The sequence below is a fragment of the Oryzias latipes genome, chromosome 17 (genome assembly GCF_053564925.1).
Source record: "Oryzias latipes strain Hd-rR chromosome 17, Olatipes_Hd-rR_3.1".
NCBI lineage: Eukaryota > Metazoa > Chordata > Actinopteri > Beloniformes > Adrianichthyidae > Oryzias > Oryzias latipes.
In genome coordinates, this window is record NC_136253.1 from 8,540,249 (window position 1) to 8,552,406 (window position 12,158).

Sequence of the window (12,158 nt, forward strand, 5' to 3'; positions counted from 1 at the left end):
ACTCCAACCATCTCTTCAGTGAGTTCACTCTCTAGTTCAACATCTCACTTTGAAACATTTTGACAAACAATTCCATCCACAAGTCCTCCTCTTGTTGATCTGCCATCTTTAACAGAAGAAAACCAGAAAACAACAACAAAACAATGAATACAACATATGGGTGTGAGGGTTAACCAGTAAAAACTGATCTGAAGCTCTGAGGGAACGTCTACACCCCAAGACCCGGTTTCCCAGGCAGAACCGTCCTGCTTGGTTCAGCCTGCTTAAGCACAGCTGGCTCTGATGACTGCCCTTGTGTTTAAGGAGAGGTTCAAGAAAAATGTCAAAATCATGGAGAAATGTTCTGACTAGACATAGTAAAGTTCCTTTTACTTTAAAAAAAAAAGTAAACAAAAAAAAAGCGTTTGGACTGGGTTACTGCTGATGTTCCAACAAACAATTGCTTAAAAAGATCAGTGCAATAATCCCAGCAAGAGGAGAGGAAGCCGTTCTCAAATCATATCAAGCTGCGTCTGTGATACCAGAACACCAGAGTTGGTCTACAGCTGGAAAAAAAAAAACATTCTGATAAACAAGCGACATTGTGTGACCGAATGCCCTCTTACATTTGCACCCCAAATGGAGACTGGATTTAGTAGTGGTTAAAAATATACAATTTATTAAAAACTTGACACAAGTTCCATAAAAGAGAAGGTTAAAATAAACTCGGACAGTTGAACCACGCTCCAACACTGCATGAGGGCGGCTGCATCCAGGGGGTCCTCAGCCCCACTGCACCGGCGGGTAGCCACAAACACCACCAAGGGAGATCTCCAATCCAAACCCTTACCAGGAGTACCTGCTCAGGGCGCCAAATGCACACAAAAACACACCACAACCCAAACAGCGATTAAAAGAAAATACAAAACAGAAGAGGTGCACCTGAGCAGGGGGGGGGGGGTATTCCAGGAAGCAGGTTATGCTAGCTCCCACGGTAAGTTTGAGGCTAAGGAAGTTGATAACCTCAGCTTTCGGTTCCAGAAATGAAACTATGTTTCAGAGTAGGTCAAGTTGCCATGGCAACTCGTGCTCTGGACATAACCTGGTCTGGAGCAGGTTTAGTTGAGCTCAGTTTGTTTTCAGAGAGGTGAAACAGCATGTCGTGTCCATTTGAAGATGATTTAGTGGATGAAGAAGCTCAGATATACTTTTTCCACCATGGGAGGGGGATAAGACCACATATGGATGTTGGAAAAATAAACTTTTTTACATTGTTAAACTTAATTATTTGTTCAGTTAAGATGATTAAAAATCATGTTTTGTTAAGTCAGTTTAAAAATAACACCTAGTTTTCAGACAGTTATTTTACTTTCATTCAAATTAATTCAATTAAGTAGGTGTAATTTTGGTGCTGCTGTAAGAGCGGCGATTTGGCTTTAAGTGTGGCTTTTTGACCAAATGTGTTTAGTTGTTAAGCTGTTTTACCGAGTTATTTTGTCCTACTTTGCTCAAGTCTCTGCACCATGAGTGAGAGGAAGGGAGTGGATGATGAGTTTATATAGCACCCCTACTGCCACATCATGTGAAGACAGTGTTAGAAAATTGATAAATGAAAGTATGCATTCTGAGAGTTCAAGAATTATAATTCATCAAGATGGAAAAAAGATTAATTGAATTGAGATAGATAGATAGATATGCTTCACAAGGAAAATGGAAATAAGATCAGAAACTCTTGCATTTACTTTGTTCTTCTACTACAAGCAGAAACTCTTTTGCGGAAGCAGCCGTGTTACTTTTTTGATAGTTATAATCTTCATACGCCGTCATTAATCTCCGACTCCGTCTCACTGAAGTGCAGCACTCTCTTTTTTTCACCACCACGCGTTTCCATGGTGACTCCGGAAATCGGCGATCCATTGAGGATGTCTTTATGTACTTGACATGCACGTGCATTAACCAAGGGTTACCAAGTCGAGCGTAATTACGGCAACTCATATCCGGTCTTTTGGAACTGACATACCCAGCCTGACCAAGTTCAGGCGGATTTCAGCCAGAGTTCAGGGTTAAAGTCAGGGTAGTTTAAACATGCTTCCTGGAATACCCCCCAGGACACCACTATTATAGGCTGAAAACAGGGGGGGTTCCCCTTACACAATACTACGTATGGCACCCACCAGCTACCGTAAGGATAAAGGGAGGACGCAGCCACCTTTGCCAGTTCCAACCACCAATAGAAGAAATTGGCATGAAACACAGATTAAAAATGGATAAAAGCAAGGGTGTCAAGCTTGATTAAAACATTAAAAACAATCACTAAAAACACTATGAGCAAAACAGCAGTGGCAACTCTGCTGGAAAAAGACAAATAAGTTAGTTCTCCCTGGGACATACACATCATGTTTACAAACCCTTAGGTTACCTGTCATAGGGTCAGAACTCATGCCACCACCTGTTAATATAAATACAATTTCAAATGTTGCAAACTCAAATGCTTAAAAACCTTAGTAAAAGGACTCAAATGATTAAAAACTTTAGTAAAAACAGGGACCAAAAAAGGTCCACATATTAAGATCACTCACCAAGGCCAAACCAGGAAACCGGCATCTAGTTGGAGCTCCCAGAGCTGCTATTTATCAGTCTCATGGGCCAATCACAGCTCAACAGACAGGTGCTGGCCATGAATGTTAATCTATGGTACACCATAAGGGACAAACTACCACCCACAGCCCTGTCTGTCACAATTGCATAATCTAAAATTTCAAAGGTTAGGCTGGACGGAGGCAATGAGTTATGTAGACGCTACGCTAGCATGTTACCATTGTCCAAGAAACGTAAAGAGCGGCGCCATATCAGACATGTCAGTAAACACTGAGACATGGCATAGCAGATCCAGTAAAATGAGGATAAAATGCTTAATTTTGGTCCGATTTTTAAGAGAAAAAAACCATCACAAACATAAGACCCAGGTCATAGTTTAAATGTTTTTGGACAAGATGCAACAGATGAACATTTAAACCTTTTCCATGAATAAATACAATATTATAGGAAACGGAATGCATACATGTTGCTTGGGTGAGATTTTATTCTGATCGACACACACACTAAGATTTACAGAAACTCCTCAGTCCGTGTTTAATATTGGGTCAGGTGGGTAGCTGACACCGCCGAAGATGGTGCAGCGAGGTCCGGGGCCTTCGCCTTAAAGCATTTGGCAATCGGAGCCGGTCATGAGGCACTGCAGCAGGGAAAAGGCAGTGGATCCCACCCAGCCTCTATCAGAAGGACTCTGGTAGTTTTCCTACACCACGTCCCTGTCCGCCCGCCGAACAGGGATTTTGCGATAAAGCCACGATGAATATTTTCAAGAGTCCAATGCTCTCGTAATGTCACTCAACAGTATCAGTTGATGGATGTTTTCTCCAAACCAGATTTGACTCATTAGAAAAATATTGTAGAGATTAATTGGTTTGCCACTATCTATTCATTCATTTTCTAACCCTGCTTCATTCCTTTTCCGGGTCACAGGGATCAGGACTGGCCCGTAATATAGGGCTGAGGGTGCTGCACATCCAGGGGCTGCTGGACAGGGAGGAAGAAAAAATATGCAACCACTGCTATTCTGAAATCTAGCTGGTCATTATTTTGTCCTGATAAGAACAGAATAAGCCCACATTCAATTATCTGCATAACAAAGTCTGCTAAGTTGGACCTTTTAGGTGAGTCCCTCACTCGAAATGTCAAAACTTTCTGGAGCCCATAGGAGAAAAACTAAAAGAGAAGAGGAGAGACGCCACAAAGGCAGAGTTATGTAAAGTAAAGATGATGTCAAATACGGATATTATTTTGTTGTTGCAGAGTGATTGATAAAATCGTTACCCATTAGCATAACATCAATAAATAGCCAGCTGTAAGTTTTTACGTCAATTCATGCTATGTTGTGAATGACTAGTATTTTACATATCCCAAAAAGTATGTTGAAATGCAACACTATAGTCTACATCCATCCATTCTAGCCTGACATTCATCAGTCCTGACATCGCTATGTCCTGATAACGACTCTGACGGAGACGGAAGATGTCCGTCGAAACATGTCAGTTATGTGAAAAAACTCAGCCGTGTCTGATAAAAAAAAGAACCTAAGATGTCAGTTATCAATACAGACACTATGAACTTTATCAAACTAATTCATCAGTCCTGTTCCACTCAGCTCCTTTCTTTTTAAGTGGTTAAGAGGAGCCGACATTTCAGAGAAGCGAGGAATAAACTTGTGACACCACCAAGCAAGACCCAAGACATTCTGAAAAGCCTTTGCATCAGTTGGTGTTGGGAAATCATCCTTTTTTATAACAAGTCCTACAGCTGAGCAGGCAGATCCGAGCTGAAGGCCTTTTGTGATGGGCAGATGTTACTGTTACAATAGGTTAGGATTATTATGACACATAAGGTGTATATTTGAATAAACCCCTTTTGGATTTGAGGGTAACCTAGTTTAAAATAATTACAATTGTGTACATTTGTTTGACTGGACAGAAAGGTGAAATAAAAGGATGAATCGATGTTAGACTCCCCGAAATTCCATAACAACTAACCGTGATGAATATTATGTAACCAGGTGGTATAAATATTTGTTTGGGGAAGTAATCAATTCAAAAATCAAAAGTTACACAAGTTCTGTGTTTAATACCGTTTAAAACAGCAGAGGGCGCAATGCCGTTTAAGTAGCGGTAATCGGCTGAGTTGAGGGCGCTCTGAGGGTAGAAGAAGTTAGGTGCAGTCTGACAGAGAAGGCTGCTGAGACTAGCCGACCGTGGATGTGCGTGTAATTACGACGCTCACGAGTGCTGGAGTGTCTGTTACACGTGGCGTTGGTGCCACTGCCGTATGATTTTTGTACTGTTGCATTTCTATTATTTTTTACAAGACATTTCATAATGAATACAGGAAACGAAGACCCCACAAAAAGAAAACAGTTTTTGAAATCTTGTGTGTCATTTTATCCAGGCTTCAAAATTAAATGAATGAAGGAATAGAAACCAGAGGAAAGAGGAGAAAAAGTGGATAAAGCCAAAGAAGACGGAGATGAACTCACTCATGCTAACCAGCTAGCTGAAACCATTCACTGTGAACTCTATTAGGAGATTGGTGGCCTAAGAGACATGAAAAAGGACAATACCTCCTTGAAGGAGCAAGTTTCAGAAGATGTCAAGAAGAAATCAATGGATTGAAACAACAAATATATCGACAACTGGCGACTAAAAAAAACTCTCTAAACACACAGAGCCTGAATTGCCGAGGCAGAAGAATGCATTACGCAAATAGAATCGTGGAACATGGGGGTCCTCTCTTAATCTCTAAAACACCAAAAAATACCAGTTCACCTGGAAGAAGCAGGCGTGATAACATACGGATTTTTGGAATACCAGAGGAAAAAGAAAAAAACTCAGCGACAGACTACCTAACAAAACTCCTCATGGAGAAACTCGCCCTGCCTCCAGAAACCAACCTGCATATCCAACGTGCCCACCGAGCGCCCAAAGTTCTGGTCAGCCACAGACAGAACTGAGAATTGTCTCCGTGACCCCCCCCCCACTAAACATCTCAGATCCTGTCCCACCAGTGGACCCCCCCTCCAGTGGATCAAACAGCAGATTCCTGTACTGATTCAAATTAATATTTTTATTATTTTTCCAGTTAAGTAAAATTGTTTTTTTCCATATACAAAGAGTTATGAAAATGATAGATACTAATCCTCCTTCTATATAGATGGCACTCATGTCACCAAGCACGCAAAGTGACGGTGAAGCGGTGATTGAGACCTTAAGCCAGACTGATAGATCAGCACATACCTGCTGCCAGAGAGCCTGGACAGGAGTGCAGAACCAGAGGGCATCCATGTAGCTGTCGGGTAGATTACTATCGCAGTGCTGACAAATGTCTGATTTACTGAGACCCATCTTGAACATCCTCTGTCCAGTGTAGTAAATTCTGTGAAGAGTTTTCAAATGGATTAGCTGCAAATTTGGACTTTTTTTCAGTTTAAAGGTGTTTAGACAAAGTTCTGACCAGAAACTTTGATCTGTGCTGAGGTTGTGGCAAAGGTTGCATAAGAGATTGTATAATTTGGGGAGACTGTTATTCATTGAGAAATTAATCAGAGAAGTAACAACTTCTGTTAGCTTTAAATCTGTCATGGCTAGCGAAGCTAGGGAGACCCAGAAGCTGGAACCCGGAAGGAGGACAGGAGGTGAGTGAAATTAATGGGTTTTATTTGCTCCAGTGTCGTAATAGTTTGCTGTGGCAGGTAGGCAACGAATCTGGAAAGTTGTCGTGGTTCTGTAGCCTGAGTTGAGGTTCGGCGGCGGCTCGTGACGTGGCTGGAGGTTCGGCTGTGGCTCGAGCTGAGGCGTGACGTTTGGGCAAGACTCTGTGACGAGGTAGGTGGTCAAGAATGATGATCCGCTCGGGTAGGAACTGATTCGGGCGTCCACTCGTGGGCATGTAGGTCCTGGAGACAAGATAGAGTGTGTAAGGCAAAAGCAAGAGGTACATGACATGAAACTGTGATAAGACCAGATTAGCACCATCAGGGGCAACGAACTGGCGATGAATGATGATCCAGGAGCTCCTTAAGTAGGTCTGGCAGGGTGATGAGTTGAGTGGGCGCGGCTGGGATGAATCAGTGGCCAAGCAGAGAGGGGAGGGGGAGGAGCCAACAGAGGCACCATGACAGTACCCCCCCCTCAACGACCGCCTCCAGGCGGTCCAGGACGGTGATCAGGATGGGCCCGGAAATAATCCTCAATGAGGGACGGGTCCAGAATGAGAGAGCGGGAGATCCAAGAACGCTCCACAGGACCATAACCCTCCCCATCAACCAGGAACTGGTGCCCGCGGCCCCGGCGACGGATGTCCAGAATACGGCTGACCGTGAAGGCCGGGGCGCCGTCGATGACCCGGGCAGGTGGTGGGGAAGCGGACGGCGGGCACAGAGGACTGTCCTGTACGGGTTTGATTTGGGAGATGTGGAATGAGGGGTGTACCTTCAGTGCTCGTGGCAGACGGAGGCGGACACATGTAGGATTGATGATCCTGTCAATGGTGTAGGGCCCGATGAACCGTGGAGCCAGTTTCCGGGAGGTGGCTTGAAGGGGAATGTTGCGAGCAGAGAGCCACACCCTTTGACCAGGCTGGTAAGTGGGTCCCACCACCCTGTGTCGATTGGCGATGCGGCAGTTGCTCTCCTTGGTGCGGAGGAGAGCAGCTGTGGTCTGTTGCCAGATGCGTTGGCAACGCTGGAGATGTTCCTGGTCTGATGGCACCGCCAAATCGAGTTCCTGGGACGGAAACAGAGGTGGTGAGTACCCGAGGGCGGCTTCGAACGGTGACACCCCAGTGGCGGAAGAGGTGTGAGTATTGTGGGCATACTCGATCCACACCAAGTACTGGGACCAGTCCTCGTTGTTTTGTGCCGCCAGGCAACGTAACGCTGCCTCCAGTTCCTGGTTGGCCCTCTCCGCTTGACCGTTAGACTGGGGGTGATAGCCGGAAGTGAGGCTGACCGTGGCCCCCAGAGCGGAGCAGAAGGCGTTCCAGACTTGAGAGACAAACTGGGGACCACGGTCAGAAACAATGTCCAAGGGAATGCCGTGATGACGGAATACTTGGTTGACCAGGACTTGAGCAGTATCCGTGGCTGAAGGTAACTGGGTCAGGGGGATGAAGTGTGCCATTTTAGAAAAACGGTCAACGACGGTGAGGATGATGGAATTACCCTGGGACGGAGGTAAACCGGTGACAAAGTCCAAGGCGATGTGCGACCATGGACGGCTGGGGGTGAGTAAGGGTTGCAGTAATCCGGCCGGAGCGGAGTTAGAGGCCTTAGAGCGGGCGCAGGTGGTACAGGCTGCCACAAACTCTCTGACATCTTTTTCCATGGAAGGCCAGAAGAATCTTCTTCGGAGGAGATGCAGTGTTCTTTGGACGCCTCCATGACAGGACAACCGAGAGGAGTGTCCCCAGGAAATGACTTCTGAACTGAGTGAGGTGGGGACAAATAGAGTGCCGTTAGGACATGGAGCATGATCGGGTTCCTCACCTTGGGCTTGGAGGACCCGGTTTTCAATATCCCAGGTGAAGGCGCCTATGATGCAGGTAGAAGGAAACATGGTGGTGGTGGTGTTTTCCGTAGTACAGTACTTGCGAGAAAGCGCGTCAGGCTTGACGTTACGGGTTCCCGGACGGTAGGTTATGGTGAACCGAAATCTGTCAAAAAACAGACACCACCGAGCCTGACGTGAATTTAATCTCTTGGCTGTTCTCAGGTAGGCGAGATTCTTATGGTCGGTCCAGACGATGAAGGGATGTTAAGCCCCCTCCAGCCAGTGCCGCCACTCCTCCAGAGCCAGTTTTATCGCCAGCAGTTCACGGTTTCCCACGTCGTAATTCTGTTCTGCTGACGACAACTTTTTAGAAAAGAAGGCACATGGTTTGAGTTTACCTGTCTTTAGTTCCTTCTGGGATAAGACAGCACCGACCCCAGAGTCCGAGGCATCTACCTCCACGATAAACTGACGTGAGGGGTCTGGTTGAATCAAGATGGGGGCTGTGACGAACAGTTTCTTGAGGTGGTCGAAGGCCTGTTGAGCTTCCTGAGTCCATTGAAAATGTTGGTGGGTAGAAGTGAGGCGAGTGAGAGGAGTGGCTATGCTACTATAATTTCTGATAAAGCGTCTATAGAAATTAGCAAAGCCCAAAAATTGTTGCAGTTTCTTACGGTTGTTAGGAGGCTCCCAATTAGATTTGAAATGGTTTATTTCAAGCAAATTAAGTAGAAATAATACACAACAGCAATATAAACATCAGTTATACATTCATACAGTAACTAATCAAACTTAGGATAATTAGACATAATTAATAAATATTGCTTGAAAGGGAGTGGGAGGAAGCGAACTTATATAATCCCACCCCGATTATACTGTAACCATTTTATTACATGATTTATCAATATCCGGTTCCCAGTTTTTATCAGACAGAATTAAAAATCATAAGATATCGATAAAGCACATGACAAAGATTGAATTACTTAAGTATTACGTCAAAAATAACTATTTTAGAAATCAACATGGCAAATGCAGATCAGTCATCTGAAATATATGCAGCTTATGTTACTTATAAAAGCCATTCATATGAATAAAACATAATACTATATTATTAAAGCAGACAACACTACTTCAGGAATTTTCATAGCAAAAATTTCATCAAGTATCAAAAGTTAAAAACATGTGCAAAATTATGCTACATTAGGAAAGATTTTTGAATCAATTTATCAAGTTTTGGAGAAAGTGTAGTAATATCATTAAAAGTCAATCAATTTAACAATTTTCAATAAGTGATTAATCATTTGTTTTACTTTTTTTAAATATTTTTTTGTATTTTTTTGTATTTTTTTTTTTATAATAAAGAAATGCTGTAGGGGAAGAGTAAAAAGGGTCCATAACTGTCGATTGTCCAAGGTTGGTATTTCTTCTTTTACTGATAACAGCTGATCTCCTGGGTTCAAAACAGAGTTTATAGTTCTCTTTGATGTTATGTCTGCAGACATTAGATTCAAGTCCATATCCTTCTTCAGCTGATATCAGCGACGGTGAAAGTTGAGGTCAAGTTGTCTGCAGGTCAGAACTCTGCTGTTATTCAGGTTACCTTAAAGTGATGAATCCACGTGTCATATTTCTTGAAATTATTTGGCTCTTTGGTTTATTACTCCACGTTGTTTCAGACGACCGTGATCAAACACTTTTCAAAGTCTTTCATGGTGTTCACAACCACAACCTTTGACCGGTCCTCTGGACCGAGCGGTTTGACATAAATCCTGCAGCCTTTAACCCAAGTGTTCTCAATCTGCTTACGCTTCCTGAGAAGCCGTGCATGTTTTGAGATTTCAGCATTCCTTCTGGTCAGATGGTCGTTCAGATAAGCAGCCGAACCTTTCAGGTGTTTCCTTTGATTCATCAAAGCTAGCTTGTGTTTGTGATTCACAAACCTGATGAGGATTGCTGGTTTATCCGTCTCCTTTCTCCTGGGGAGCAGGTGGCAGGTCTCGATGGTATTGAGATCCAGGGAAATCCCTTTAGATGTGAGAAATGAATGTATTTGCTGATCCAGAGACACAGCACCGATCTCCGTATTGGCACTGCTAGCTACGCTAGCGCTAGCATTAGCAGTGCTAGCTCGAGGCTTGATTGGTACTCCAGTGAGAATGACATTATTCATTCTTACTTGCTGTTCCACATCGTCCAGTCTTTTCTCCAGAATTTCGACCTGGTTTTCTCGCTGCTTGTTTTGAGCCCGAAATCTTCGGAACTCTTCCATCATATCCCAAAGGGGCGTTAGCTTAGCCGACACTTGTTCCATAAAACTTTTCAGCGTTTTCTTGAATAATGTCAAGAGTCTTTTTGAGATCTTCATATTCCTGGGGTTTCTTCGGGGGCATGGTCAGCTCTCTTTTTTGAAAATCAACCTTTTAAATAATTTGAAGATAGTTGTATTCGCAGAGAGGCACGCCACGCGTCCTGCTGTGTAACCCGGAACCCGAATTAGCAACAGCCTCGATCTTGGAGGGATCGGGTCGTATGCGACCAGCCTCAATGATGTACCCCAAAAACTGCACGGAATTTACATGGAATTTGCATTTCTCTGCCTTGACAAAAAGTTTGTTTTCTAACAGTCGGGTGAGTACTTGACGTACGTGTTGCTCATGTTGGGTTTGGTTGCTAGAGTAAACGAGGATGTCATCAAGATATACGAAAACGAAACGGTTGAGAAAATCTCTGAGGACGTCATTAACTAGTCTTTGGAAGACTGCTGGGGCGTTAGTCAACCCAAAAGGGATAACTAAGTATTCATAATGTCCTAGTGGAGTATTGAAGGCAGTCTTCCATTCGTCCCCCTCCTTGACACGGACCAGGTGATAGGCATTGCGGAGATCCAGTTTCGTGAAGACGTGAGCTTCTTGGACAGAGTCAAACACAGAGGAGATGAGTGGCAGAGAGTATTTATCCTTGATGGTTATTTGGTTGAGTTCCCGGTAGTCAATGCAGGGGCGAAGAGATTTATCCTTCTTTTCAACGAAAAAAACCCTGCTCCTACGGGGGATGACGAGGGACGGATGTGGCCTAGAGACAGCGCCTCCTGAATGTAACTTTCCATGGAAAGTTTTTCAGGCCCGGAAAGGTTGAAAAGTCTCCCCTTAGGTAAGGTGGAACCAGGTAGTAAGTTAATTTCACGATCATAGGGGCGATGTGGAAGTAAAGCGCTAGCTTTGGTTTTGCAAGAAACGTCTCGTAAGTCGTGATAGCATGCAGGGACCTTATCCAGATTCATCTTGACATTAAGTTCTGTGGGGTGAGGGCGAGCAGAAGGTATAGCAGACGAGAGACAGTTAGCTAAACAGTAGGCGCTCCAGTTAATGATATGACCAAGGCTCCAATTGAATTGAGGGTTGTGCAATTTTAACCATGAGAACCCAAGGACTATAGGAGTGTGAGTGGACTGTGTGATAAAAAATTGAATAAATTCTCTGTGATTACCAGATGCGAGTAGCTGAACGGGTTTGGTGCGATGCGTGATCCGGGAGAGGTGTTGACCTCCTAAACCAGAGGCTTCGATGGGAGTTTCCAAGGGTTCTGTGGGGAGACAAAGTTCAGTAACAAGATTTTGATCAATAAAGCTCTGTTTGGCTCCGGAGTCAATAAGGGCCTTGAAGCTATGGACTTTGGTTTTGTTGAATAACTTGACAGGAATGTACAGAAAATTAGGAGTAGCTTGAGTGGTGGAATTGTCCCTCTGCGTCCTGTTACTTGGGAAGGAGGCTCGGGAGTTTGAACGCAGGGTGCATTGAGTCACTAAGTGTCCTTGAGTACCACAATAAAAACATGAAACCTCTTCTTTGCGCCTTTGTCGTTCTTCTACAGAAAGTTTAGAATGACCTATCTGTATAGGCTCCTCAGATGTTTTGGGGTTGGCAATGGACTCTGTTCTGGGGGGTGACTGGAACGTGGCGGTAGAGATGGCAGGATTACTGGTGGGTTTTCTTAAGTTGTGTTGACGATCATGGAGTCGCTCTCTGAGCCGGATATCCGAGCGAAGAGCTGCAGAAACCAGATCTTCAAAAGTATTAGCTT

At 44.1% G+C, this 12,158-nt stretch overlaps 1 long non-coding RNA gene across 1 annotated transcript; it reads right to left on the reverse strand.

Annotated features, from left to right (window-relative positions):
* Positions 1-28: 28 nt before the first annotated feature.
* On the reverse strand, positions 29-2,599 carry LOC144986669 (uncharacterized). The gene is made up of 3 exons (XR_013650511.1): positions 2,559-2,599; positions 2,399-2,428; positions 29-106 (listed from the first exon to the last, which is right to left on the reverse strand). It is a non-coding gene; the product is annotated as an uncharacterized LOC144986669 (long non-coding RNA).
* Positions 2,600-12,158: the final 9,559 nt, after the last annotated feature.